Source organism: Colobus angolensis, unplaced genomic scaffold (assembly GCF_000951035.1).
Source record: "Colobus angolensis palliatus isolate OR3802 unplaced genomic scaffold, Cang.pa_1.0 Scaffold17, whole genome shotgun sequence".
In the NCBI taxonomy this organism is placed as follows: domain Eukaryota; kingdom Metazoa; phylum Chordata; class Mammalia; order Primates; family Cercopithecidae; genus Colobus; species Colobus angolensis.
The window spans coordinates 17,258,405-17,283,006 of NW_012114821.1; the positions used below are offsets into that span (position 1 = coordinate 17,258,405).

General features: G+C 44.7%; 1 protein-coding gene across 1 annotated transcript in view; it reads right to left on the reverse strand.

The window, feature by feature from the left end:
- Positions 1 to 324: 324 nt before the first annotated feature.
- LOC105509075 overlaps positions 325 to 24,602 on the reverse strand; it is a 280,070-nt gene continuing 255,792 nt past the window's right edge. Inside the window, exons 6-8 of the transcript XR_001001379.1 lie at positions 4,977 to 5,112; positions 2,054 to 2,257; positions 325 to 603 (exon numbers count right to left, since the gene is read on the reverse strand). The gene's annotated coding sequence lies outside the window, so the exon portion shown is untranslated. The remainder of the gene's footprint in view (positions 604 to 2,053; positions 2,258 to 4,976; positions 5,113 to 24,602) is intronic.

Consider the following 24,602-nt stretch of genomic DNA (forward strand, 5'->3'; position numbering starts at 1 on the left):
GGAAATGAGAGGAGGTCATAGTCTGGATACATTTGACAGATGGACTGGATAGATAGCGTTACTGCCCAGGGATTCTTCCTGCCCACTGCATCCGTGCACCATGGTCAGTAGTGTCCCGCCGCTAGAGATGGTGCCAGAGTCAGCCCCCATCTCTCTGCCAGGAGAACTAGGCAGCCGCTTGGGCTGGCCTCCAGGTCCGTTGCCAGCGAGGGGCTAGTGAACCATGCACAGGTAGCCAAGAGCACAATCCCACATGAGACCCCAAATTTGTTACCACCCAAGGGGTTATTCCTGCCCACTGCATAAAGAAAGACCATGGCATTGTAGTAGAGAAAGAATTTAATAGACATGAAGCCAGCCACGCCACGTGGGAGATGGAGTTCGTACTCATATCAACTTGTTCAAAGCTCATAGGTTAGCGATTTTTCAAAGGCAGTTTGGGGGAAGGGGTGGGGGTGGACAGGTAACAGGTGCTTGCTGCTGATTGGTTGGGGCAGAGAGGAAATGGTAATAGGTTGAAGCTGTCCTCCTGTGGGGCTGAATTGCTTCTGGGTGGAGCCATCAGGTCCAGGTGGAGCCACGGGTGTGAAATATGCAAAAAACCTGGAAAGATATCTCAAAAGGCCAATCTATAATAGTAGTGTTGTATTGGGAAATTTGCATATCTTATAACCACTGGAATAATGTCTGCACCTTAGTAGGATTCAGGCTCTTCTCCCCATGTCCTGATGGTCCCCTATTAGCTTTACAAAAGTGGGTTGAGTTTTGGGCAAGGCTTATTATCATTTAAACCGTAGCCTAAATATCTTCCAAAGTTAGCTTGACCCAATAGCCCAGGAATAATTAAGGGAAAGGCAAGATGGAGGTTGGGTTAGCTTAGCTTACTATTGTAATTTTCTCACTGATACACCTTTTGAAAATTTTTTGCAAATAATTTTCTCACTGATATACTTTTTGCAAAGGTGGTTTCAATAGGATGGATGAGAGAGGGGATGACCAACTGAAGTTCCTCATCTAAGCCAAAGCCTTCCCGATCTCAAGGGCTTTGTCAGAACGTCTTTTCCATCCTCCCTGCAGCAGGCTTCTTTAGGTCTGGGCTTGACTGTTACCTCCCCAGAGAGGGCTTTGCTGGACCCTAGTTCAAGTGTGGTCCCCTGTAATTCTCATTCCCGTCCATGTGGATGTTGTACTTAAACACAAGTTAGTGGCCTGCTTAGGTTTTGTCTGTTGGCTTGATTTGGGTCTGTGCCCCCAACTGGATGCATCAAGCTCCATGAGAGCAGAGACCTGGTTTCTCTTGTGCAGTGCCACATCCCCAGAACCAAGCTCAGGGCCACTCAGAGGAGGTACCCACATGATATTTAAATGAGTGCATATTTACATGAGTATATAAAATATCTAACAAGTCATTTGTTTCAGCAAGGAGGGAAGGAAGGGAGGGAGGAATGGAGGGAGCGAGGAAGGAAGGACAGAAGAAGGAAGGAAGGAAGGAAGGAAGGAAGGAAGGGAGGGAGGGAGGGAGGGAGGGAGGGAAGCAGAATTTATGGAATTTGCAAACTCAGCATTTAAACCCAGGTTTGCTTACCCAAATCTCACTCACTTTCTACTTCCCTCCTCCACCCCACACAGCCATCAATCAACGAACAAACCCACCCTGAGGCTGGCTAGGGAAACTGAGTCCTTAAAATGCTTACAATGTAACTGAGGATGCTAAACTAAGATGTACATAACACAACAGTGACCGTGATAAAAAAAAAAAATTCATTAGCAAATTTTGTTGTAGAAGACGATTTAATTATAAGGAAAAATGTTTATGACACAGTTTTAAAAGAACGTTTTAGAAAACAGCATGTAAAATATAATCTCCTTCCTAAAAATATATATGTACATAGGAAATGTACTGAAGATTTTACATCAAAATGTGAGCTGGGTATATTTGACTGGGGTGATTACTTGTAATAATTTGGCTATTTTGTTTATTTAAATTTTCTGTTGTGATTCGGTATCACTCTTGGAGCAATACAAAAGTAATTAAAATTATATTTCTGCATACATATAAGTCTATAGTGAGCTGCAAGGTCAGCAGTGATTCCCATAGAAGGGGCAGGCCAGTGGTCAGGCAAGGCTTCCAGAAGGAGGGAAGGTGTGGACAGAGGTGGAGCACTCGGGTGAGAGGACATTTCCTGCTGCTGTTTTCCCACAGTGACGCTGGGTGGTGGCCCCAGATTCCTCTCAGGTGTTCTGCCTCTTCAAGCCTCTGAGGGAGAAATGCAACTTGTTGGCTGGGTCCCTGAGAGGACCCTCCTGCCTGGCTTTGACCTAGAGGTCTCTTGGCCTCCACTGCCTTTATTCCAAAACACCCCTGCAAACATCCTTCCTCGGAAGACCCAGGAGAAGCTCACCATTCCATATCAACTAGGGATGTGTGAAAACGTGACCCACATGTCGCCATATGCATTGACGCGGAGAACAGGAGTCAGAGTGAGAGGGCCGGGTGGGAGACCCACTCTCCACTGCTTAGCTAGGCGACCCCGGGGGAGTCACTTCATCTCGGAGCATTAATTGTTTGTAAAATGGGGTAATGAACCTCTCATAGGACTGTAGTAAGGGCAAAGGAAGATAACTTTCATGAAATTAATGGGAAAAGGCCAGAAAAGCTGCTTTCTAGACAGTAACTCATGCACAAATGTTAGCAAACAATAATCCCATGGAAATTCAGTGCAGGACTCACTCTCGCTGGTAACAGTGAAGGAGAGCACAAAAGTCCCTGTCCACAGGGGCCAGGATCCCTGGGGGTCGCGAGGTCTGGGCAGAAGGCACTAGGGATGCGCCCAGCAGGGCCTTAGTTACTGCCAGCTTGCTCAGCATGGAGGAAACCTCTGCAGAGGAGGGGTGGACTGATGAAGGGGAGCAGCAGAAGACAATTTCACACCAAGTGCTTACAGAGTGCCAGGAACCGTATTATCTCTAATATAAGACCCTGCCAGGTAGTTATCATCTTCATCATTTTAAAAATGAGTAAAGTGAGGCACAGAGTGTTATGTAACCTGTGCAAGGTCACACAGCCAGAACATGGCCTCTGCACCTTCATTCTATGCACACTAATCTCCATCCCCAGGGCAGAGGGCCTGCAACCGGATGGTGAGGTTTAGTCTTAGCCCTGATGGTGAGGTGGGGAGGGGACAAAGGTGACTTGAAAAGCTCTCTGTTCCCCTTGGCAGCTGTCTTTCCATTCTCACCCCTTCCTGCACCCCTCTGCCAGGCCTGTTGATCACAGAGGCACCATCCCATCTGCTCAGCCGAGAAGTTCAGAATCTCCCGTGGTTTCTGAAGCCTCCAACACTGTTCTTTGTGACACTCTAAATACAGCAGCTTCTCCTCCTGGGGATGAGAGAGGGTCAGCCAGAGCCCTGGGCCTCTGTTCCCAATCCCTGAGCCCAACTCTGTTCCCAAGGCTGCACACTACAAATCCAGCCCCTTATTGGAAGGACATGGTGGGAAGGCGGGAAGGCAGAGAGGATAGGGCACACAGGAATTGCTCCTAGGAAGGGAGGTCCTGAGGTCCAGAGAGGGGAACAACTTCAGGCCTGGCTCATGGAAATGTGTCCAGCCTTAGAGGGAGCAGGATCAAGCAGAGTTCCAGGTGCCAGGGGGGAGCAGAAAAGAAGGGTGGTCCCAGAGCCCCATCTAAGTCCCTGCAGGAAATCTCTGAGGAGGAGCTGGCTGGGGGCAGGCTGGGGTGCAAAATGCCTGTCCACTGGCTGTGGGGCAGGAGAGGGCAGAAACTAAGAGGGGAGATCTTGTCTCAATCTCATCCCTACGCTGATGACCCAGAGTGCAGCTAGGAAGTATGGACTCTGAAGCTGGACTGCCTGGGTTGGAACCCTGGCTCTGTTACTTAATAGATTCTCAGGTAAATGAGTTAAACCTCTCCATGCCTTAGTTTCTCCATGTTTACAAGGAATGATAATCTCACCTGCCTCAGTGTTGATAAGAGAAAGGAAATGAGTCTGTGTGGTTGAAATTTTCACAGGGAGCCCGGGGTGCGGTCGGCAATGGCTAATCCAGCGACCGGCACACCTTTTCTGTAAAGGACCAGAGGGTCAGTCTTTTAGGCTTTGCTAGCCAGATGGTCTCTGTTGAATATTCTTTTTGTATTCTTCAACCCTTTAGAGACATAAAAATTGTTCTTAACTCAGAGTTCTTACAAGCACAGAACACTGACCAGATTTAGCCCAAAGGCTGTAGTGTTTGTTTGTTTGTTTGTTTTGAGAGGGAGTCTCACTCTGTCGCCCAGGCTGGAGTTCAGTGGTGTGATCTCAGCTCCCTGCAACCTCCACCTCCTAGGTTCAAGCGATTCTCTTGCCTCAGCCTTCCAAGTAGGTGGGATTACAGGTGTGTGCTCCCATGTCTGGCTAAGTTTTGTATTTTTAGTAGAGATGGAGTTTCACCATGTTGGCCGGGCTGGTCTCGAACTTTCAACCTCAAGTAATCCACCCGCCTCAGCCTCCCAAAGTTCTGGGATTACAGGCATGAGCCACCGTGCCTGGCAAAGGCTATAGTTTAAGGACCCCTGATCTAGACTAACGGTGACCCTAGAGTTGCAGGTGTGGTTAGGGGCAGGCATGTTGGCTGGCTTCAGTTGGAAGCAGTTTCTAGGCCAGCCTGGTGAGGCAGAGGAAACATGGCAAGACTGGGGGCCTGTGTGGGATGGAGCACAGCCTGCTGTGAGCTCTCATGCTGAGCCCTGGACCCACCTGCTGCCATCATTCCCATCGCAGTTTAAGAAGCACCTGAGACTGGAGCCTCTGAGGACAATGATAATGGACAGTGTCCATTCCAAAGGGATGACCCCCCATACATCCTCTCATAAACATTTACAAGTTGTTTACTATATGCTAAGCACTGGCCTAAGCCATGAACAAGGCAATGGGGCCCGGGCTCGACCCCTGGAGGTCTCAGCTGGCAGGTTGCACCTTTGACAGCCCCAAGTTGGGTCTTCATCCTGAGTCTCAAGATGCACTAGCCTCAGTGAACTCCTCAGCCTCCAAGGGTTCCTGGGGTGATCCTCTTGGTGGGGCTTGTGAATCTGGAGCCCATTATTCTGTCCTTCTGGAGAGAAAGAGAAAAAAAAAAAAGATCCACTGACTATAAAATGGTAGCAGGACGGTGGCCCACCCCCCTTGCTCAGCTGGTACAGGGGATAGGGCACCCTTCTAATGAGGACCTTAGAGCATCTGACACATGTTCACTCATTCCAGAAAGCTCTCCTTCACCACTCTAGACACCAAGGTCTCGAGAGGCTCCTAACTGTGGGCCCTGCCCATCAAAGAGAATGACAACATATAGTGAACGTTGCCATTTTACAGGGAAACGGAGTTTGAATAAAACTAACTAAGGTGTCTAAGATCATGCCATTCACCGTGATGGGAAAGTAAATCAGAATCTTATGTACCTTGTGCCCCACAAACACAGTGGACTCCTTCCTGTACCCCACCAGCATTCTATTCTATATTACAAAGCACAGTTGCACCTGGTTGGTTTTCTTTTTTATCTTAACTCATGTCCTCTGTGCCCTAAGCCTACCTGTTGCAGGACCCATGGTTAATCCCTAATGAATATACCAGCAATTTGACAGGTGGGCTGAGTTTCTTTTTACATAGAAATGAAAGTAACACCATCTTACATATGAGATCTGGAGGGCACAAAGAAGCCAGTTCTGACCATGCCGAAAGAGTGTGGTGGAATTGGAGTGGAAAAGAAAATGCCTCCATAAATATCTTAGAAAGGGCATCAAGAATCCGTACCTCAAGCTGGTTCCTTGTTTTTAACTGTGACTGACCACAACACTAACAAACAAGGGAAAATGAAATCCGTGATCATCCTCAAACAGGGTCACCCTGACATTCAGAGCAGAAACCACAAAGTCTTGCTGTAAAGAGCCAGACAGTATATATTTTAGGCTCGGCAGGGCACAGGTCTGCCTCACGATTCCACTCCCCCACTATAGCAGGAAAGCAGCCACAGATAATAGGTAAAGAAATGGACATCCCTATGTTTCAATAAAACTTTATTTACAAAAACAGGCTGTGGGCCATAGTGTGCCAATTCCTGGTCGAGTACAGACAATGGCAATGTGACCACTTAATGAGATTCTATCATGTGCCTGGAACTCTACATCTTTTAATCTCCTTTCTAAGGCAGGTATTTGCTGAGTGCTCACTCCAGGCCAGGCACTGTTCTAGAAGCTGGGCTTCAGTACAGAAAAAGACAAAACCCTGCTCCCTCAAGCTTACATGGTGGAGAACCCTGCCAACACCCCACCCCCACCCCAGGAAAAAGCATCACCTCCACTTTTCAGAAAAAGGTACGAATCCTAGAACTTGTAAGGGGCACAGCTGGGATTCCAGCCCAGATTCCAAATCTCAGTTCTTTTCAGGATGCCATACCATCTCTCAAAGCAGAATCAGGACCCTCAATTTCAGCCCAGAGGCTGCATCTCATTTTCAGCCAAATCAAACTGCAGCTGCACTCTTTTATGCAACAGCAACCCAAGTTTTAATGCCCAAAGCAAGAAAAGATGCAGTGGAAGCTGTCTAGCCTCAGATAAACCTAATAAAAGTGCTCTCCGGGGCAGGCCATGCAGGGCTGGTCCCATCCACGTCTGGAACCAAGAGATGCAAAAGACGCAATGGATTTAAACTCTACCTGTTCACCAACAGTCCCATAGACTGAGAGGTCTGGGGGAGGCTCTGGAGCAGGAAGGTGGAGCTGACAAACACAACTCTGCTGTTTTGAGGCTGGGTATGGACATGGCAGTGGTTCAGAGTCTCCCTGCTATCCTTTTTCTTATGGTTTTACATGGCTTGGACCCTGAAATAAAAGAGCGCTCTGTGAAAGGGAATGAAGACAGGCAGGAACGGAGAGTAGAAGAAAAAACCTTTCTTGAGTGCCCACTAGATATCAAGCATGTTAACATTTTACCCACACACGATGGGCAGGTATTCGTCATTGCACCTGTTTCATAGACCAAGGATGAGCACAAAATGTTTTTGTAATGAGCCAAGTAGTAAATATTTTGGTTTTGTGGGCCATCCTATCTCTGTTGAAACTACTCAACTGTGTCATCATTGAGTGAAAGCTCTGCATGCACCAACTATAGCTTGTGTAGATAATATATACATGAATGAGCATAATTGTGTGCCAATAAAACTTTATTTATAAATGCTAATGTTAGATTTTCCTATAATTTTCATGCTATAAAATTATACTTCCTGTGATTTTTTTAATTTAAACATGTAAAAATGTAAATGTTTCTATTTGCATTTAATTTACATTTACATTGAAAAATGTAACATTTTCTATGTAGAAACCATTTTAAAATGTAGCAACCATCTAAGGATGGTTAGTGTGCAAGCTGTACAAAAACAGGCAGTGGACTGGATTTAACTTGTGGATCATAGTTTGCTGACCCCTGTGTTAGAAGAATTCACAGCTGTCATTTAGGTGACCTGGCAACCTGATGCAGAGCCTGGGTTTGCAGGTGCATATGCCATGCTGCTGATGTGGCATTAGGAGGGGTGGTGAGGGCTATAGCAAAAATCTATCCACTTTGACAACTTCAAGTAGAACAGCAAAGGCCCTTATCCATTCAATCATTCAATCATTTATTCATTGGTTCCTCAAAATGTGCAGAGCTGGCAGGGCGCAGTGGCTCACACCTGTAATCCCAGCACTTTGGGAGGCCAAGGCGGGCAGATCACCTGAGGTCAGGAGTTTGAGACCACCTTGGTCAACATGGTGAAATCCTGCCCCTACTAAAAATACAAAAATTAACTGGGCATGGTGGTGCACGACTGTAATCCCAGTTACTTAGGAGGCTGAGGCAGGAGAATCGCTTGAACCTGGGAGGTAGATGTTGCAGTGAGCCGAGACGACGCCGTAGCACTCCAGCCTGGGTGACAGGGCTAGACTCTGTCTCAAAATAAGAAAAAAGTGTGCAGAGCCCTGAGGCAGGTGATATTCATGCCAAAGGCCTCCTTCAAGCCGTACAACAACTGTTTTTTTTTTTGAGTTGAAGTCTTGCTCTTGTCCCACAGGCTGGAGTTCAGTGGCACGATCTCAGCTCACTGCAACCTCCGCCTGCTGGATTCAAGCGATTCTCCTGTCTCAGCCTCTGGAGTAGCTGGGATTACAGGCGCCTGCCACCATGTCTGGCTAATTTTTGTATTTTTAGTAGAGATGGTGTTTCATCATGTTGGCCAGGCTGGTCTTGAACTCCTGACCTCAGGTGATCTACCCACCTTGGCCTCCCAAAGTGCTGGGATTACAGGCATGAGCCACTGTGCCCGGCCAAGCCTTACAGAAACTCTTAAAAGGGTTGGTTATTTACAATGCGTGTCCCCATTTTACTGATGGGAGAACAGAAGTGTAGAGAGAAGCCCAAGCTCTTTCCATGATCCAAGCTGCTTAGGCATTGTGAGGGCAGAATCTTTTCCTTAAGGAACATGACAGCAAATAACCAAAATAGAAAAAAAAAAAAAAATTGAAAAGATCAAAAAAGAAAGAGAGATCTTAAAGTGGCATACAAGTATTATTCCAGATGTGGCAGTCGGAAAAGATTGGTGGAAGAAGCATCTGGGCAGGATAGGAGAGGGCAGAATTTCAGCCACAGGAGGTGGGGGCACCGCGGGCAGCGAGAAACAGAAAGAACAGAAAAAATAAAGCCCCAGAGAGCAGGAGGGAAGACTGAGTAGATGGCAGGAGATCTCTTGGCTGTGCAAAAGTTATTAGGTTGCTGCAAAAGTAATTGCAGATCACAATTACTTTTGCACCAACCTAATAGTATGGACACTGGGAGGTGGGCTGGATCAGTCAGAGGAAGGCCTGAGGCCCCTGCCCAGGGGAGGGGAAGGGAAGAGCTTCAGGGAGCTGGAGACACCTGGGCCATCTGTCTGATGTGACAATTAAGCAAAGGTTGGTGTGTTGGTAGTACAAGACTAGAGAGTTTCAGAAGGTGCTGGAAGGGGAGATGGAAAAGGAGATAGAGAAAAATAAATGAGACACGGCAAGGGGACTTGCTGACAGCTGGAAATTGTGAGCTTAAGGGTTCTTTGCAGCTTCCCAGCCCCTGCACTGGGAGGGTCAGCTGGGTCTGCCCGGTCGGATGGAGGGGTAGGTGTCACCACCAGGCCCAAAGCTTGCACACGGCCCAGGGAACAAGGGAAGAGCTCAGTCCAGTTGTTGACCTGGTGGGCTTCAGCTTTCTCAAACTCTTCTATATTCCCACCCTCACAACCTTATGAGGACAACTCTCAGCAACCCCACAGGACAACGGGGACACTGAGACCCACAGGCCACAAAGCCTGGAATGGAGACATACCCTGAGTTTTCCTATGACTGCTAATGATGCCAGCTGGCACCTGTGGGTGCCAGGCACTGGGCTAAGCTTTTACCATCCTCACAACTTTACAAAAGTTTATTACTTATTATAAATGTATGTATATATAAATGAAATACTGTATATTATCCTGATATGTAACTTTAAAGGTAGAGCACTTGTTCTGTCCCACACTGAGTATGCAGCCAGGATTGAACCCAGCTGTTTTCTTTGTCACCTCACCGCCCTTTCATGTATCCCTCTAGAGTCTAGGCAGCACTTCTGGAGAACAGAGAGTTATCAAGAATGAAGAAAAAGGGAAAAGCAGCTGTCTTGGGGACACTGGAGCCCCATTATGTCCCCAGATGAGAATGTAAAGGACATGTTGGGGGAGCGGCGGGTGAGCCAGGGTGCTGTGTGATGCAGGCGCTGGAGGATGATTCTGAATAAAGGTCAGGCTTCTCCAGTGTGAGAAAGCCAGCTGGAGAGGAGTGATTCCCTCACTCACAGCAGCACAGGCTTAGCCAACAGCCAGGACCAGTGCCGGACTTGGCCCAGAGTGCAGGTTGTATAATCATCTCGGCCCTGCCGGTCACTGCAGAGCACCAGGGCAACCTTGGGACAGGAAAAACAAACTCATGGATGCCTGCCAGGCCGGGACAATCTGAGGAGTAAACAGAGGAGTGATCGCGCCCCAGGGACCTAACACTCCTCCCTGTCCTGCTGGGCTAATAATAATCACAGTAACTAACATTTAAGGAGCACTCACATGCCAGGCACGTGTGCTCAGAGTTTTAGACACATTCTCCCTTTAATCCTCCAGGAAAGTCTGTGGGAAAGGGGAAAAAATTATTCCCATTTTACAGAGGAGGATCAGGAACTGACCTGGGATCATCGAGCTATTTAAATAGAGGAGCTGGAATAGAAACCCGGCAACTTGACCCCACAAGCTGCACCCACGACCTCCATGACACAGGGAGGCCGCTGGGCATGTGGCAATAGAAAAAAAACATATATATACACATATATACATATATGTGTGTGTATATATATATATATATATTTTTTTTTTTTTTTAGGAGCCTAGATTATGTGGAATCAGATCTTAGCTCCACTGCTGCTCGCTGGATGATCTTGGATTAACTATACTCAGCAACTGTTGTCTCGGTGGTATAGTGGGGACCCCAGGTCCTAGCGTGGTAATGAGCATGGGGGTGACATTAATGAGCAAAGTGTCTGCCAGTAGTTCCTTCATAACTGGTGTCTGATCTCATGGGACCCACAGCCCCTGTTACCTCCCAGAATATGACATGGGTCCTCCCTGAACCTCTGACTTCTCCTCAGCTCCCCATCCTCCTGGGCTGCGCTCTCTGTTTGGTGAACTCCCAAAGAGGATTCCAAAGCCTAACAAGAGACCGATGGCTCCGTAAGAAATACATGCTCTGATGACTCAGCCCCCCACCAAAGTCAGGCTTTAACTTTTCTCTTCCCTCAATTGCCAATTCATTATACTCCATCCATGGAGCAACAAGGGAAATGTGAAAGGTGGGCAATTCGACTGCATCAATACGTCTGCTCTCTGGAAGTCTGGACACATAGTCTTTTCAGAAAGGAAACAGAAACCGTAAGTTCACCAACAGCGGGTAAAGACAGTCTTCTGTGGAGTTACCCAAACCTATTTGAAAGTAAAACCTCCAGTCAGGCCCTCCTTGGAGGTAACAAATTCCATAAATATAGAAAACTGCTGGCCCTGGGAAAGACTTTTTTCTTTGTCTGCAAAATATCTCCCTACTACTCTATAAGCATCCAGGTCCCTGTCCCATAGACGGAGTGAGGTGGAGGGGAAGGCCCATGCAGAGAACTGAATTCAACATAATTGGTTTTCTCTGCAATCTTTTGAAATAAAATCCTAGGATTTTGTTATACGCATTTTAAAAGCATTATTCTGAAAAGGTGTCCATAGCTTCTCTGGTCTGCCGAAAGGGTTTATGGTACAAAAAAATGTTCCAAGCATTTCTGATCCTAGTGGTTGAGGCCCTAGCGAACTCACATGTTCCTTACTCTTCATGAAATCACTCTCTAATGGTTTCTAATAGGCTTATAGATAGGATCCTGTTGTTTTCCCCTTTCAGCTTCCCTGTGGAAATCCTCCTGGTTTGTCTGCAAATATGTGTAACAGAGAAAGAGAGAGGGAGAAACAAAGAAAGAACGATTTTCTTCTAATCTTGACATACTTTTCCAATGATGACCTCCCCACCCTGCTCTGCATAATTGTGTGTTTAATCATCTGTACACCCTCATGGCCTGCAAAGTCCAGAAGGGCAGGGGCAATGTTGAATCCTTACGTCCCAGTTATAGACTGAACATTTGTGTCCTCCCAAAATTCATACGCTGAAATTCTAACTTCCAGGGTAATGGTATTGGCAGGTGGGGCCTTTGGGGGGTGATGGTCACGACAGTGGAGTCCTCCCCATGATTGGGATTGGTACCATTATAAAAGCAACCTCAGAGAGCTCTCCTGCCCTTTCCTTCACATGAGGACACTGCAAAAAAGCAATCATTTATGAACGAGGAAATGGTCCTTCACCAAACACAGAATCTGTCAGTACCTTGATCTTGGACTTCCAAGCCTCCAGAACTGAGAGAAGTTAACTTAGTCTTACAGTCTTCTGTTGTAGCAGCCAAAATGGACTAAAACAGTAGGTCTCTGATCAGATCAGTTTTGGCTGAGTGCTTGAAGAGGAGGGGTCTTACCACGTATAGCTTCTCTCGTTTCCAAGGGTAAATTTCCCTCCCTCCAGCAAACCTCAAGCTATTTTCCCTTGGTGATATGTTTAGAGTTCTTGGCCTTTTCTTCTTATTTGGGCCACATGGAGGACAAGCTGGCACAGCACCTGCCTCCTGGGGTCAGGGCCTGGCAGTGCCTTCTCACCCATGTGGACTTTTTCCTTCTCTCCTCCTCTGAACTCACCACAGAATGAAGACTACATTCTCTCCAGAAACCGCTGGCCTACACAACTAGCAAAATAGCCTCTTGCTTGTGGGTTTATCTGGTAATCATGGCAATAAGTGAAAGAACAAGCTTTTCTTGAACAGTGAGTCTATACCAGGCTGAGTACTGGACCTTTCACAGTTAATATTTATGGAACACTCCATCCCCAAACTGCAGAGGACATATTCTTTTTCGGTGCATATGCAACATTTGTCACAGGACACTGAGCCATAAAATAACCTCAATAATTTTCAAAGGACTGAAGTCATGCACAGCATCTTCTCTGCGGACAATGGAAAGAAACTAGAAGTTGACAATAGTAAGTAGGTAGATAATCCCCAAATACCTGCAAATGGGGAACCTCGCTCAGTGCTTGGCACAAAGTAGCCTCTCAATAATATTAGCTCCATCCCCCAGACTGCACCGACATCTTTCTCCACCTCGGGTAAGACAACTCCTCTGCTGCTGCTGAAGGTGAAGGTAAACCAGTGAGAATATTGCTGAAGCCCTGAGCGTGTCTCTCACTGGCAGTCTGCACCGTGAGCTGGGACCGTGAATTAACCTTGGCCCCTGGCTGAGCCCATGGGCTTTCACCAGATCCACACTTAGACAGGAAGATTTCCACCATTCTGCCAAACAAGGCACTTACCTTGCTGAGGGGGCTGCTCATGTGTGGGGTGAGGCTTGATTTAGTAATGGATCTTGTTCGGCTTACTCAGAATATTCTCTGGCAAATAACATCAAACTTGTTTTGTTTTGTTTGCAGAATTTAACTGTTACATCTTGAGGAAAAAAACCAAGTAGCTGCTGGGCACGGTGGCTTACACCCGTAATCCCAGCACTTTAGGAGGCCGAGGTGGGCAGATCACTTGAGGTCAGGAGTTCGAGACCACCCTGGACAACATGGTGAAACTCCATCTCTACTAAAAATACAAAAATTAGCCAGGCGTGGGTGGCACGTGTCTGTCATCCCTGTTACTCGGGAGGCTGAGGCAGGAGAATGCTTGAACCTGGGAGGCAGAAGGTGGAGGTTGCAGTGAGCCGAGATCTCTCCACTGCTCTCCAGCCTGGGAGACAGAGAGAGACTCCATCTCAAAAAAAAAAAAAAAAAGTAGCACATCAGGAATGTCAGTGGGGTTAGAGGGTTTCCATGAGTCCAGCAACACAGAAAACCAGCAAAAATCTTGGTGAGTCAATCATTCAAAGTAAATGGCAGGAGAGGCCCTGGCATTCTTTGGGTTGGAGAATGAGGTGGGCCCTTAGTTTTACTTTAGAGTTTGCTTGAGCTTTTCAAGGCCAATAATGAGAGTGATCCATGTTTTTGATTCATTAACTAAACGGGCAGTTGTGGTGTTAATAATCTGCCATCCATAAGAGCCAAGTGGAGGGACACATTATTGCCAGACGCTACAAATGTGTAAACAACTACAGTTTACAGACACAAAGCTGGTTGCAGCATCATTTTCCTACAAACTAGGATAATGTCACCTAGACACAAATGAGTGGAAAATTAAGATCTGAATTAAAGCACATCTAAAGAGACTGATACATGACAAAACATCCTTGGAAATCAGTTCATGGAGGCTTTCACTAGGATTCCATCGAGGGAAGGGAGTTTAAAAAGGTACGGTTACAGCCCAATTTTGTCACATCTGAGCTGTGGAATCATGGGCAAGAAGTTTCACTTCAGTTTCCTCATCTGTGAAAAGAGGATGGCAGTGGAAGAACCTACCTCAGAGGGCTGTTGAAGACTGAGATAATGCGCAAAGATGCTCCACAAGTGCCAATCACATAACAGTAAACAATATTGAGCACTGACCGTGCAATCTAAGCAAAGATGCTGCATTATGACATTTCTGGGAAGCAGATAGGAAACTTAAAGTTCAAGAAGCTAAGACATTTGTCCAAGGACACAGCTGTAAGTCATAGAGGTGGAATTCAAACTCAGTCTAACTCTAGAACCTCAAGCAACTTCCAGTCCAATAGGAGTAATTAACAGAAACCACTCCCAACAATTCCAGGACAGCCAGCCTTGCAGCCCCGGGGACAATATGCTGGAGCCAAATGCAGCCAGGGGCCACCCTGTAGGAACAAGGAGTTAAGCTATCCCATTTGAGCTGGGTCTTGAAGGATGTTTTGGTTTTTACCAGAAAGAGGAGGTCGGAACGGCCTTATAGTTGAACCCATACTGAACAAAGTAAGATGGTATGGATTAAAAGAAATTCTGTTTCCGTAAAGCTGACAAGACAGCTGTTGTGGTGTGAGCTTTGGGCTCGTTGGAGCCTCTTATGAACTATTTCTGTGTCTTTGCAAACATTCTGGTTAGTATAGCGCTGTGGGTATATGTACAGGCTCTGGTGTCTGATGGTCTGAGTTGACATAATCAGCTGTGTGACTTTGGGGAAGAGACTTAACCTCTCTGGTCCTGAAGTCGGTTTTCCTTTCACATGAGGATTAGCATAGCAGCACTCTGGGCAGCTGTACTAACTGAAGAGCTCCATGTGAACACTTAGCATCAAGCCTGCTAGGAAGCTGATGCTTATGTTTCTGTCCCACTAGATGTGGCCCTGGGTCTCCCTGTGTCATCCTTTTGCCCACTGCCTAGACCCCTTCTGCCCATTGGCTGGAATACTCAAGGAATTACTAGTTCATGTCCTAAAAAAAGGAAATTCTCAAGAACCAAAGAGAAATGGGGCTTGGACTATTACTAGGGATGAGTTACTGCTGAAAACAACTTATCGACTCACAGCCAGATTCAGGGATCTGACTTCATCCCTTTTGCAAAATACATTTTGGCTAAATAACTGTGACATGATGTCATTTGAATTCTAACCATTTGACAGCTGACAAGGAAGGCACTTTCTGTCTGGACCACAAGGATGTCTGTACTAATCTTTGTGTTTTATTGTATAAAATGGAATGATAGATTGGAGACATTCATACAAAGGTACCTTTGCTTTAACATCTCCTCCTACACCTCACAAACTCTAATCTTGGGGATCTTGTATTTTGCCTGGGCTTAGCTAGGTGCTTATGTTAATCAGTCTTTAAATCAAAGATGCTAAGACATATATTTTTTCAAATTTCAACATCTCCAACATAGGTATGTGTCCTACCACCAGTGGCATACACTAATGCAGTAGTTTAATTGGAAGCATTTGTTTCTTTCTCAGTGCACATGAATTAAGTGTGAGTCATACAAATGAAGGCATCTTAAATTTGAGAAAATATCGTTTGTGTGGAGAAGCATGCTAGGTTTTGGACAAAACTTGCTTTTGCTAGAAACAACAACTACATCAATATATGTTATCACTCTTAACTTATAGATGAGAAATCTGATGCCCAGAGTGTTAAGAAAAGGTTTTGCTCATGATTACCGAGCACGTAGGAGGAAGAGTTAGGGTGGGGTTCTCATTACTATTGCAGATTACATATTTACTGCAAAACAGTGTTGTAAAACAATAATTGTTTTATGTTGCATGATTTTTTTTGGTCAAGAATTTGGGATGGGCTTGGCTGGGTGGTTCTCACTTGGAGCTTCCCATGCCCTTGTGGTCAGATGTCAGCTGGGTCATGGACTTTTGAAAGTGCACAGGGCCTACATGTGCATCCAAGATGGCGACTCTCAGGGTTTTTGGCTGATGCCGGGAGCTCAGCTGAGGCTACAGACAAGAGCACCCACCAGGGACTTCTTTGGCTTGACAGTCTCTGTGCTTTCCCTGGAATAAGTATGCTCAGAAAACCAGGCAGTAGCTGCATAAAGCAGTCACAAGCCTGCACAGCCTCAAGGAAAAGTCATATATCCCATCTTTCATTGGAAAGAATATCAAGGAACAAGACCATTTTGTTTTTAAACAAATGGGAACAGATGGGAACCTCATTCTGACTGGTACCAAGACCCCATATTTGGAATGACTTGTCCGGTGCCTAGGAGCAAAGCAAGAAAAACAGAGTGTGAACTAATTATGATGAAGAGGATTTTTAAACAAATGCAAGAAGGTTCATCAGGTCACATGTAGCTTCATTTTCAATGTATTCACTTTGGAACCTCAAACACTGGTCCAGCATTGCTCCCATTGTTCAGAACATATCTAGAGCTTTCTGGGAAGTGATTTCAGGGCCAATTTAGCAGGTTCACAAGAAACATCAGGCTTAGAATTGTGTCAGCCATACCTTATTTCTAACCTAAAATGGCTTTTTGTAGTGTAACAAATATTTAGTGATCACCTGCTACAGAATGTTCTGGTTTCTGTGGATTCCTTGATGAACAAAACAATACCTCATTCTTCACTTGGCTTACATTTTGCTGGAGGATGCAAAAAATAACCAAAATTGTAATAACATCCGCAAGTCATCAGTACTACAGATAACGATAGGCAATGAGGGGCAGGGGAAACTCTTTCAAAGGGAGTGGTCAGAAAAGGCCTCTCTGAGAGTTGACATCTGAACAGAGAGCCAGGCAGATGTGCAAGGAAGAGACAGTGTTCCAGAAAAGGAAAATGGTATGTCCAAAAGCCCTGAAGCCACACTGGTCTCAGATATGTCTGGCCCACAGCAAGGAGGCCAGTGTGGAAAGTAGGAAAAACAAGGGGGGAAAGTGGAAGAGGAAAGGTGCACCTGGGGTTCACTGAGGACACAGAAGGCATTTAGGATTTTAATCTGAGATGAGATCCATGGGAAGATTTTGAGTGGTTTAGTCCCATGCTTTGGTTCACATTTTTAAAGGATCCCCTGGCCGCCAAGTGGGGGATGAAGGATAGAGTAGAAACAGGAAGATAGATTAGGAGTCTCCTGTAGTAAATCAGGCTAAAGGTGGTGACAACTTTATTTGAACTGTCCTTGGTGGTGAAGGTAAGTAGGGAGTAAAAAGAGCAGATATTTTGAAGGAAGGTTCCATGGGATTTGCTAATGGACACACCTACCAGCTGATCCTTTAAACCCATGAACAAGGTATATTTCAATATATTGCTCAGTGGCTGCCCAAATTAGAGTGGGAACTCGACAGAGGTGGCAACTTGGGTGGTAGAAAATGAGAGACCCAGGCTACACCGGTTCCCTCAAACAAGCTGAGGATCTTGACCCTCACTGCATAGAAAGGGCAGAAGCTCAGGCAATAGCCCTTCCTTCTCACTCTCACTCTCTGGCAAGAAAGGTATGAGGAGAGTCAAAGAACAAACCACTAGTTGGAAAGACCCTCTCAAAAAAGGAGTTCACAGATAAGTCTAGAGCCTTCAAAGGGGGCTGCCAGGAGACACGCGAGCCCATTTGCATGAGCAAGTTTGGGTATTTCGGCCATTCAGTTGTTGACACGACTTGGTGGTCACAGCCCCTCCTTTGCAAGCCAGCGTTCTCTAAGGAGCCTTTTTTTGTCAAAAAGAAACCACCATTGTGTCTGCTTTGAGACAGATTTTAGGGGGAGTTTCATGCTCCATGAGCCTCAGTAGTAAAAGGGTCAAGGTGCTGCTTAAATACCACAAGTGGCCCAATGATGGGATCAAGATGCAAACCCAAGCCTTATAATAGTGACTACTTTTCTTTTAATTTTACTTTGACAAGCACATCTGCAGCCAATTACAATGTGTCAAGCAATGTTCTAATATTTTTATAAAATGTTTAGGCATTTAATGATCCTAACAATCCTATGAATTCAGTATCACTATTATCCTTTATTTAATAGTCAACACACAGTTACTGAGCATTTTATACATGAGAAAAGTGAGTCACAGAGAAGCTAAGTGACTTGTCTAAAGTCACGTCACAGAGTCAAGATTAGAACCCAGGAATTCTTGCTCTGGAACTTTGGCACATAGGTAACACGTTAAGCTGCTCTACACTGTGCTTTGTTGGAAATCTCTATATCTATTAGAAATCATTTCAGCTGTAAATAAGAGACAATCCGCATTAGAGTGACTTAAACAATAGGACATGTTGTACATAACAAGAAGTCTGAAGATAGCCATCTGTCTTAGGCAGATGGAACAGTTCAACAACGCTATAAAAAATCCAGACCTTTTCTATCTTTGCTCCTTCACTATCTCAGTCTATTGACTTGTCACCTCATAATTACAAGATGGCTGCTGCACATCCAGGTATCACATCCAAGATCCAGGGAGGAAGAAAGGAAAAGAGTAATAAGCTTCCTTCGCAATGGGCTTTGCCTTTTTCTTTAGAAAGAGACTCCCTCCTCAGCATAGTGTTCCTAACAAGACTGGGTAACTTGCCTGGCATTACCATATCTAGTTTAAATCAGTCATGATTCATCTCACCAGGTTGGGATAAGAGTCTGACTTCCCTGAGACCTGAGGCCTCCTGCCAACCCTTTGAACATATTGACGTTCTGTACAGTGGGAGGCACTGGTTTTGAAGTAACAAGAGACAGCATCTGCCATGGGTGTTACTACCCCATGATGGGAACATTGCAGCTAGAAGGCACAAGGTTAAGATCGCATGACTGACAATATGGCAGCTTCAGAATACTAATGCAGGCCCATCTAGCTCTAAATCTCATTATTTTAAATGTAAAGTAGTACATTGCTAAGTGGAGTCGAGAATGGATGGACACACATTTGGCTTTACCAGTGAAAGTTGTAGCACCCCGAACAAGTTACTTAACCTCCCTAAAGCTCAATCTACTTATCTGTAAATTGTGGCTAGTAATGATGTGAACCAAGGGGCAGCTGTGAATGTAAAATGAAATAATATATGCAAAGACCCTGACAATACTAAGCAACGAATAATTCTTGGCTATTTTTATTATTGTTGTCACTGCTATTATTACTCGTTACCCTACTAGACTTTGTAGCTACAGTGGCCTTACACTCAGGTTAGAACACCATTTTGGGCGTCTTTGGGCAATCTGGTAATGGCAGTCAGTAGTGGGTAGGCCTGAAAGTGAGGGGAGGTGTTCCATACAATACTAACTACAGATTTAAGAATCCTCCAGCTTGTCTTGCTTGAATGTCGTGAGTCAAGGATTGATGCTTCAAAATACAGGTCTGCAGATCTACAAGGCACAATAGTTTGGTTTTAGCGTTGGTTCTGTTACTAGTAAAATGCTGTTTGGTCAGAAGTATCTCATTTTTCGTTTTGGGACCTTTGTGTTTTCATCTGTATGGTGAAGTGGTTTTTCCATTATTGGTATTCAGTGTGTAGTGGACACTAATTGAGCAACTATTATACTCACAGTGCCATGGAAGCCATAGAAGAGCAGTGATAGGGGATGTGGATCTCACACTCATAAAGTTTAGAGGCTTAGGAATCTTCAGTTCAGTGATAACATTTAATAACACTAGCCAGAAGGCAAGGCTAATAACCCCCGACCCAAAGATTTATTCTGCTATTCTGCGGGTTAATCATGTTAGTGACATTGTAACAAAAAATCTCTGAATAAATACAAAAAACATATAGCTATGGCAGTTTCCTAAGGAGCTAAACATAGTCTTACCATGTGATCCAATAATTGCGCTCCTTGGTGTCTACCCAAATGAGTACGGTTCCTGTTCCCACAAAAACCTATGTACCAATGTCTGTAGCACCTTTATTTGTAGTTGCCAAAAATTGGAAGCAACTAAGATGTCCTTCAGTAAGTGAATAGACAAACAATCGTAGTATGTCAAAATCCCAGCAAGTTATTTTGTAGATATCTACAAGCTGATTCTTTTATAGCAAGGCAGAAGACCCAGAATAGCTGACACAATACTGCAGGAAAAGAACACACAAGCTGGAGGACTGACACTACCCAACTCCAGTACTTCCTATAAAGCTACAGTCATCAAGATGGCATGGTATTGGCAAAAGAATAAACAAGCAGATCAATGGAACAGAACATAGAACCTGGAAACAGACCCACATATATATAGTCAATTGACCTTTGACAAAGGAGCAAAGAGACTACAACGAGGAAAGATATTTTTTCAACAAATGGTGCCGAAACAATGGACATTCATTTGCAAAAAAAGAATCTAAACATAGATCTTAAACCCTTCACAAAAATTACCTCAACATGCATCATAGACCTAAAAGTAAATTAAAAACGATAAAACTCTCAGAAGATAACAAAGGAGAGAATCCTACATAACCTTGAGTATCGCAGTAACTTTTTAGATACAACACCAAAGGCACAATCTATGAAAAAACTAAATGATGAGTTGGACTCCATTAAAATTAAAAATTTCTGATATGCAAAGACATTATAAAGAGAATGAAAAGACAAGCCACTGACTGGGAGAAAATATTTGCACAAGACATGTCACTTAAAGGAATGTTATATGAAGTGTACAAAGAACTCTTAAAACTCAAGAATAGGGAAATGAGCAACTCAATTAAAACATGAGCAAAAGACCTGAGCAGGCATCTCATCAAAGAAGGCATACAGATGGCAAATAAACATATGTCATCAGGGAAATGCAAATTGAAACAACAGTTAGATACGGCTACACACCTATTAGAATGCTGAAATCCAAAACATGAATACCAAATTCTGGTGGAGGATTTGCAGCAACAGGGACTCTCATTGTTGGTGGGAATGCAAAATGATATAGCCACTTTGGAAGACAATTCGGCAGTTTCCTATAAAACAAAACATATTCTTACCATAAGATCTAGCAACAGAATGCCTTGATATTTACCCAATTAAGTTGAAAACTTACATCCACACAGAAACCTACACACAAATGTTTATAGCAGCTCTATGCATAATTGCCAGAAACCTGGAAGCAACCAAGAGGCCTTTCAGTAGGTGACAGGGTAAATAAACTGTGGTACATCCAGACAAAGAAATATTATTCAGCACTAAAAACGAATGAGGTGTTAAGCTATGAAAAGACATGGAGGACCTTAAATGCATATTACTAAGTGAAAGAATCAGTCTGAAAAGGCCACGTCCTTGGGAGGCCAAGGCGGGTGGATCATGAGGTCAGGAGATCGAGACCATCCTGGCTACCATGGTGAAACCCTGTCTCTACTAAAAATACAAAAAATTAGCCAGGCATGGTGGCGGGCACCTGTAGTCCTAGCTACTCGGAGGCTGAGGCAGGAGAATTGTTTGAACCCAGGAGGCGGAGCTTGCAGTGAGCCAAGATCGCACCATTGCACTCCAGTCTGGGCGACAGAGCGAGACTCCGTCTCAAAAAAAAAAAAAAAGAAAAGGCTGCATCCTGTGTGATTCCAACTGTGTGATTCTGAAAAAGACAAAACTGTGGAGATTAGTGGGTTGACAGGGGTTAGGGGGAGAGAGAGAGTAATGAGGAGAGATAGGGGAAGCACAGGGGAATTTTAGGACAGTGAAACTACTTTGTATGATATTATAATGGTAGGTACATAACACTATGCATTTATCAAAACCCACAGAACTATACAACACGAAGAGTGAAGCCCAATGTAAACTATGGACTCCAGTAACTCTTAGTGTATCAATATTGGTTCATAAATTGTAACAAATGTACCATATTAATTCAAGATGAGAACAATAGGGGATATGGAGGGAGAAGAGGAGACTATATGGGAACTCTATACTTTTGACTCAGTATTTTTGTAAGCCTACAACTGCTCAAATAAACAGCCTATTAATTTACATACACACAGAGAGCTGAGCAACAGTCATATCCTTTGATCAAATGATTCCACTGCTGAAGTCTTCTTGAAATACAGGACATAGTAGGAGGAAAACTTTATTTACAGAAGGGAAGAAAGTCAGCAACCTGTAGTTCATCACAAACAACCACATGGATAAAAGCAAATTTCAAAATGGTAGTTGAAAAGGTTATGGAATAATGTGGACAATGCTTGTGGAAAAATGCAAATGGAAAAAAAAATTGGAAATCACCTTAAGATAACATGTAAAAAAGAAAAGAAAAAAAGAAAAGAAAAAACCCCCAAAACAAAACAAAACAAAAAAACCCTAATTAGCCAAGCTTGGTGACCGGTGCCTCTAGTCCCAGCTACTCAGGGGGTGCTGAGGTGGGAGAATTGCTTGAGCCCAGGACGTCGAGGCTGCAGTGAGCCATGTTTGCACCACTGCACTGCAGCCTTCGCAACAAAGTGAGACCCTGTCAACACTTGTATAAACGGACATAAATGGGGTATAGCACATTGGTAATGATAATTGATAGTATGTTACCAGGGGCATGAAATTTGGATAACTATTTTATTCATTTTTTCAATTTCTTATAATATGTTTGATTTATCTTCTAAAAATATGTATGAGGTCTCAAATATATATGTAGTCTACGAATCCTACAGGTAGGGGAAAAAAGACAAAAACCGGTAGTAAAGCCGGATGGCTAATAACAATAGCAGCACATCCACCTCCTCTATGACCTTTTCTTAGGAACTCACTACGTGGAAGCCACTGTTCTTAGTACTAAGTTCTAACTAACCTGGGCTAACCCACTCAAAGCCCAGAGCTAGATAGCATGGGGTTGCTTACAAGCAAGGAAGAAACTGACCTCTGAACCTCTGGCTTATTCAAAATATACTTATTGAGAACCCAGTAGAGTCACTAGGTGCTTCAAACATGCAAAGAAAAATGAGAAATAGACATTTAGAGAACAAGGATGGGAGGTTAAGAAACTACTTACTCACTCACCCACCTACTCAGCAAGCATTTATTTATTAATTCCTTACAAGAGGCTAGGCACTGAAGATACACATGATTAAATGTTATCTCTGGCCTTTAAGAACCACCGCTCTACTCTCCTCAGAATCCTACATCTTCCCAACCTGGGACATTCCTAATCGTGGACAGGCACGCTAACCATTTAAGAGACTCGGACCACAGGCATAAACTGAAGCTCCACCAGCAACCCTGGACGTGTGATCACCCTAAGTCAGACTTGGAAGTACGGCTCCTGGAGGGCGGGAACCATCCCCACGACCCCCCTCTGCTCATTCTAGTTCACTTGAACTGACTTTTGGGGTCAGGAAATTTATTTTTGTCTCCACCCCATCCACCAACCCCACACCACCAAGCATTTCAGATCAAGTATCTGTGAATCATAGGCCAGGTTGACTCATTTAAAGTTTCCGGGCTGTGAATGAAAATGGTATTGATGGCTGCTGGGAGGATGATAAACGCAGGGAACATCAATGCGACTTGTTCTGCATTTATCTACCAAAATGCAAACCAGATCTACCAGCATTTCATTAAAATGAGGAAGGCAGCTGCTGAAAAATTTGCAGCCAGGGAGGCTTGATAAATGGAAACAATCACCATTCTTTTTATTTAAAAAAACTAATTTCTCATGTACACCTTCCTAATGACATTTTCTCTATTCGTGGTACTGCCTTTTTGGTTTATTTTGGTTAATGTGAAAAAATGCCCAGCGTGGGTTTTTGGAAGCTCTGTTACAGATTCAGTGCTTATAAAATTATGGGTTATTTTTTCCATATGAAACAGGAAAAGGGGAATAAAACAAACGTGGATTGAGCACCTATTGTAGAGTCTCATTTCACCCCCTGAAGCCTGAGCAGGTTAGAAAGCAGAGGCTAGGAGAGGGTTAGTCACCTACCCCAGCAAGCGCAGCAGCGGAAAAGCACCACAGGCTTTGGTCTCCTTTGGTAGAAACCTGCTCAACCAGGGAACACTGAACTAAAGGGGTGTTCAGGAACAGAAACTCACAGTAGGGGAAAAAAACAAAGTTCTGGGACTAGGGGAACCAAAACCCCCAGACACTTAGCTGGGCTATGCCTCCCACGTGGCTTCACACCCACTTACACTGACCTTTCACCTTCAGAACCGCATTGAGTCTGCTGACCCGTGTGAAACACCCAGCAGGGAGCCATAACTCTTGCACTACATGGAAAGCCTGATTGGGCCTCCTAGGGAAACCCGCTGGCATCTGAATCAGATCCTGTGACCTCTGTGGTCCTGAGCCTCAAAGCAGGGGAATACCCTTTGCCGTGGATCCACCGCAAAGCCTCAGGACCTAGGTGAGAAAATTTCACCTGTGAATCATGGTAGCTCAGCACCTTCTCTGGGCCTCTCTCAGAAGCCCCTGAAGGGCTTAGCATGTGTCACCAAGGGCCAGGACAGCTGCAAATTCCCCTGTGAAACAAGATTTCATGGGCTCTGTTGGTCTCTGAGGATGCCTCATCAATTCATGAGATGGCCTATTTGCAGGTGACAAGGCTCACAAATGCCAAATGAAACACTCATAAGTCAGTGTGGTTTTCAACTTTTCAGTGTCACTTTAGTGGATACCTGGCTCATTTGGAATTGTGGTGTCAATAGAC